Source organism: Zootoca vivipara, chromosome 3 (genome assembly GCF_965207765.1).
Source record: "Zootoca vivipara chromosome 3, rZooViv2.hap1.1, whole genome shotgun sequence".
Classification (NCBI taxonomy): domain Eukaryota; kingdom Metazoa; phylum Chordata; class Lepidosauria; order Squamata; family Lacertidae; genus Zootoca; species Zootoca vivipara.
In genome coordinates this window covers 23588867-23595351 of record NC_142586.1, presented here as the reverse complement: position 1 = coordinate 23595351, position 6485 = coordinate 23588867, and the positions used below count along the sequence as shown (strand labels likewise).

The following is a 6485-nucleotide window of genomic DNA, read 5'->3' as shown; positions in this document are numbered from 1 at the left end:
GGAAACCAATCTGCTGCTGCAGTGTTTAAAACAAGCCTTACTGGAGACGCCATCCTTTTGGAACAGCATGCAGCACTGAGCTGTCAACCATGTTAAAATATCACACACATAGTAACTGCTGATCTGATTACAAGAAGGATGCAAAGACCTTCTGGAAATGAAGGGTTAGGGCCTGGGTTTCAAAATGGAGACAAGTAATTAGAAATGCCTGTGTGTGTTCTATGTGTGGATTTTTTGTTTTGCTTTTTATTTTTGCTTTGCAACACTGTGTGCACTTCTAGGTTTCATTTGAATGGTTTCCAAGGGCCTAGACTCTGTTCACTCAGTGCTCATTCTAGATAGCAGCCCTTTTTGGACACAAAATTGTTTTATTAGGCCAAATATAATATTCATTCTGATGAGTAGTTTGGGGACAGAATACTGTTTGAAGTGGGTGGGTCAATGGCTTAGACATGAAGCATTTAAAAGGAGGAATAAGATGAATGAATGAATAAATAAAAGGCACTACTAATAGCCTTGCTTGCACACAAAGCACTACACCTTTGCAGATGTTGAACTTAGCCATAGATTTTAAACAGTGGGCTTCTACTGATTTTTGCTGGTTTTCAGTTGCTGGGTTTGAAATGCGAATCAGTTCAGTTTGCAGTGCTCCAGTGTATTATGAACTGAGACTCGGGACTTCCGGGAGGCAAGATGGCGTGCGGCACGGATTCGCAAAGCTCCTGAGAGCGAGCAACGTGTCCGCGCCATCCGACCAGCCCCTGGACCACCGGAGCCGCCGAAATCGCTGCCGCCGTGTCGCGGGCGCCGAGAGAGCCCGGTGGACCAACCGGGGAGCCGCTGGAAGCCCCCCGACGACCTCACCGGGCTAGGAACGAGGGCGCCCGGCCAGCGGCCGGCAAAAGTCCGAGGCCTCGAAGTCCGGGATCACCCTCCGCGTCGCGGTAGCCGCGCGGGTGTCAGAGGCTCCCAGCGGACCAGGCGGGGAGCCGCTGAGCCCCCCCGCGGGCCCGCCGGACCGAAGCCGACGCCGCCGGACCGACAACCTGCCGGAGCTACGAGGCCCAGCTGAGACCGCTCACCTCGTGGCGATCCAGAGAAGGCCGGCCTCGTAACAACAGCTGCCGCCGCCATCCCAGCAAGGGAGAAGAGGGGGAAGGAAACCCCCCGAAAAGAAGGACGGGCCCGATCCCGCCGCTCCTGCTCCGCCGCCGCTGCAGCCACCCCCAAGGACTCGGGGGGTCGGGAGACTCAGGTGCGAAAGCTGGGTGCGGAGGGGCAAGGGTAAGGTCGCGACCGAGGCCGCGAGCGAACACGCGGCCGAGCCTAGGCCCGGCCTGAGCCCACTCCACCTTAGACTAGTGTGCCAGAAGCAGGCCCAGAGGGAGGCCCACTGGAAAAGACCTCTTTTAGTATTAATGTTTTTAAACATTTTTAAATATTTTTAAAGTATTTTTTACAACTTCCTTTCCCCCCTTTTTTTCTTCCCTCTTCAATTTTAACATATATAATTCCAATTCCTTTTTTCCCCCCAACATATTCTCTCATATTTTTTCTCTTTTTTTCTTTTTTCAAACATATTTTTCCTCTTTTTAAAATAAATTTTTTTCACTATCATTCATATATATCCCTCTTCCCCCCCCTTTTTTAAGGAAGGAAGAATTATATATATACTCCTCTTTTAAACGCCTTCCTCTTTGAGGGGAGCGCCGCTAATACAGCCATTCACTGCCCACAACCTCGCTCTTTAAACCTCATCTTCTTTCTCTCCCCCCCTTTTTTTTCTCTTTTCTTCTTTTCCTCTTTCCCCTTCCCTTGTCTCATTTCCAGTTCCACCTCCATTTTTCCTTTATAAAGGGAGAACAACAAACCTTGCACCCTTCCCTACTTTATCTTATTTTAATTTACTCTTGCTAGCCTGCTCTTGCCTGTTTGCCTATTTTTTTGTTTTGTTATCTATTCTGTTATCATTACTACTGTTACCTCTACCTCCATCTTCACCCTTACCCTTCTACTTTCATCTCTCTAATCCCCCTTTGAGCGAGCACGCGATCGAGCCCTGGCCCAGCCTGAGCCCACCTCACCACAGTCCAGTGAGCCAGAAGCAGGCCAGAGCCCAGAGGGAGGCCCTCTGAAAAAGACCTCTTTCAGTATTTTTAAAATATTTTTCATAATTTTTTTCCCTCCCTCTTAGCACATACATTTTTTTCTCAAACATATTCATCCATATATATATATATATATATATATATATATATATATATATATACACACACACACACACACACACACACACACACACATACATACACTAACAAAAATATATTCTTCCTCTTTTTAAAATATTTTTCCCCACTATTTTTTCGCTAATTTTTTGCTACCTGCTCTATTATCACTACTACTGCTACTTCTACCCCCATTTTCACCCTTACCCTTCTGTTTTCACTTCTCTAATTCCCCTTGGTTCTTCCCCCCTCCCCAAAGCAACACCTTTACACCACTAATATCACCTCACCCCCCACTTCGTTACAAGTACCCAACCCTCCCCCTCTACTCAGCTCTTCCTTAGCACACCCACCCACCCCACTTCTCACCCCCATGCAGGTTTGACCATTTTATTTTACTTAATTGTTTAAAGCCACCCCATACCTACCCCTACCACCTTACTTTTTAAAAGGGGACCACTGCCGCTGAAACCTCCCCTCACTTGATCTACAGCTATCACCCCTACCCCCTCCACATACCTTTAAATACACTGTTCTCCGCCCCAGCCCCAACTCCTCAACTTGTACCTCATTTTAAGTTTGTTTCCCACTCCCTCCCCTTAACCCCTAAATCTACACACCCATACCTCCCCACCCCCTTCAGTAACAACCCCCCTGCAAACCCTACCTCATACCAAACCAAAAATCACCAACAAAAGATATTATCAGTGCGACTACTCCACCTCCTCCCTCTCTCTCCCCCCTTCCTTCTTTTCACTCCCTCTTTCCCTCCCTCTCCCTCCTTCTCACCCCCTATCCCCTCCTCCCCTCCACCCCCTAGCTACTCTCCAACCCCCCAACCCCTGTTTTTCTTTCTTGCTCCTAAACCCCTTCCTCCCTCATCCCTCCCACCCCTGACCACTATACTACCGCGCCTGACTTTGCCCTAAAACAGTACTCTGCCAGCCTTAATTCTTTTAAGCACAACCCAGACAAGACACAAATGACCGCCTAATCCAGACGCTCTGAACCGCCACCAACCAATAACGCCTGAACAATCCAGCAACCAACAGCAATCAGGAACCACCAACACCACTACCTCTAACCACAACACACCATACCTCAAGAGGTCACCAAGCAGACCTTGAATCAAAGCCACAAGGGAGAACGAGACGACACCAGCCAGGGAAATGGCGAACAGCACTGAGACCATAACACCCCCTCAAGGTGACGACCACCCAACAACAAATCAAGAGCCGAGGGAAATGGAAGCAAAACTAACAGAGAGAATAACAAAAAAACTAACAAAACAATTAGCAAAACAACTGGAGGAAACAGTAGCCCCCCTATGGGCACTTATCGACGAACTAACCTCCAAGATGGTAGCCTTAGAGAATAAAAACCAAATACAGGAAAAAATAATTGAGCAACACCAGGAGGAAAACGCACACTTGAAAAAGAAACTGGTTGAACTGGAGACAGAAAACGAAGAATTGAGAATCAAACAAGCGGACCTTGAAGATCGCAGTAGACGCTGCAATATCCGCTTCCGCAACTTCCCCGAAAGAGCAGAGGAAAGAGGTCCAACAGAACTAATTGTTAACTGGTTGAAGGACACTATCCCAAATTTACAACTTGAGGCAAACGACCTGGAGAGGGCCCACAGAGCCCTAAAACCCATGCCGAATCCCGACACCCCCCCAAGGGACATCATCGTGCGCTTCGCACGTTACAAAAAGAAAGAGGAGATATGGAATTACCTCAAAACCTCAACTAACCTCCAATACAAAAACAACCATATATTGGCCTTACAAGACCTGTCCCAGGACACCCTGAATCGGAGAAAAATGCTACGCCCATGCACCCGAAGTCTCCAAGAAGCAGAGATCAGATACCGATGGGGCTTCCCCTTCCGCCTCATTGTAACAAACAAGACAACACAGTACACAGCTACTAACAAAACTGAAGCCCAGCAACTACTGAAGAACCTCGGACTCAACACCCCACCGGAATGGCTTCAAGATGACCCACCAAGCGACAGCCAAGACCAAGACAACGAAACGACAGCAAATAACTGGACGAAAGTACAGAACAACAGGAAGAAAAAGAAGATACAAAGGCAACACAACGCACGCCAAAACAACGCACGCCAGTTCAACCAAACACCGTCACGCACAGAACTATTCGGCCGAGCATATGACACAAGAAGCAGGGTCAACGAAACCAACACGACACAGAGGAACGACCATACTACCACAACAACCACAACTAAGTGAAGCAACCGGAAAACATCCGAAACTGAAGGACTGGTGATTCCCCCCTCCCCCACCCCCATAAGGCCATAAACATAGCTAACACCAGCTACTCCACCCCCCCAGCCCCACACCCTCACGGAAACTGCCACTCCAACACCAGTCCTAACACCCTCAACCACAACCCACACCCCTACCATCCTCCCCAATCCACACTAAGGAAAAATAACAACCGTAACATTCATAACACAACTTACAATCAGGCTAAAAGACGACACATAACCAGCACAATGGTGGCACCAGAGCGTACCAACACCCGCACCCACACCCCAACATAACAACGATGTTGCTATTAACATTAGCAACATTGTTCCTAACTCTTACACCCAACATGCATGCCACAAGGATGCTTTACACAGTCTCGCTGATCACCCCCCATCGTAAACGACAAGGGGGAAGGCCTGTCTCTGAACACGGCCCCCCACGTCAGCCGAGACCCAGGGCCAACTGGCCAAAGGCCGGATGGCCCAAAATACCCCGAACGAACACCTATATAAATACATATAGGGAATTCTCTACAACCTCCCCCTACTCTTTAACCCAAATCTAACTCCAACCCCATTAGCCCCCCACCCACCACCCCCTAGGTCAGTGCAACCTCAACGGTTCAGTAAACAGCATGAAGTGAGAGACACAGGACAACCCGAATGGGTTGGCAAGGAATCGCTCCATATAATAGACAAACATGATGGATAGCTTAAAAGCAATTACACTAAATGTAAGGGGGCTGGGAAATCCCATCAAAAGAAAGCGCATCACCTCATACATAAATACCATGAAACCACACATCACCTTCCTACAAGAAATACACAACCCCCCAAAAAGGAACAGACTACTGAGCGACCCCCGCTTCAGCCAACAGTGGGTGGCACAGGGCTCAGGTAAGGCCCGTGGAGTAGCTGTAATACTTCATAGAGACCTAAACTTCAAAGCCACAACAGTCCTAAAGGACAAAAGAGGCAGATTCATCTTCATCAAAGGAACAATAGATGGCAAAATTAAACTGACAATTGGCTCTATATATGCCCCAAACTCGAAACAACTAGAATTCTTCCAGAAGACACTGAACAAGTTCCTCTCCTTCTCGGAAGGGGAAGCAATCCTAGGAGGTGACCTCAACCTAAATATAAAAGGCATATCCCTGAAAAACACTCAACCCACAACCCCAGGGGCAACCTTCCTTCATGGGAAACCCCCAACAACGAGGGACCCTTACAAGTTACTGAAACTATTAAAAAACAGAGGCCTCTATGACATTTGGAGTGAGCTGCACCCGGGAGACACCACCCACACATTCCAATCTGGACGTCACGGCACAACGTCCAGATTGGACAGCATTCTACTCTCACAGAGCCTGATCCCCCTGGTGGAATCATCTAACATAGGCAACATTAAAATAACAGACCACGCCCCAGTAGAAGTCACCATTAAAATAGGAGAGAGAACACATAGTACTCCATCATGGTCCTTCAGCCCCATCCTAACCACAAACAAACAAATCAGAGAAAATCTTACAAAGACCCTCCAAAACTATTTCAAAGAAAATGATGTAGACAACACAGCGACCCCCCTCCTATGGGACGCAATGAAAGCGGTCACCAGAGGAGCATGCATAAAAGAGAAAACATCCCTCAAAAAACAAACCTCCACACAGATTAGTAAAATGGAACAAGACATTACCGCCCTCACATCACGCTACAAACAAACAGGAGCCAAAAAACTCCTTAAACTTATAGAACAAAAAAGAAGAGAAATAGACTCCCTAGAAATTAACAAAACAATGATCAGTATTCTATATTCTAAACAACGCTTCTATGAATACGGAGGGAAAAACTCCAGACTATTAGCAAATAGATGTAGGAAACGAACACTCAAAACAAAAATACACTGCATCACCAAAAAGGACGGCAACATAACATTCTCCCCCAGAGAAATAACCTCAGAATTTGCAGAATTCTACTCCAACCTA

The 6485-nt window shown here is 47.3% G+C and overlaps 1 pseudogene; it reads left to right on the top strand.

The window, feature by feature from the left end:
• Window positions 1–3362: 3362 nt before the first annotated feature.
• Window positions 3363–4169, top strand: LOC148686185 (uncharacterized; annotated as a pseudogene).
• The last annotated feature ends 2316 nt before the right edge of the window (window positions 4170–6485 follow it).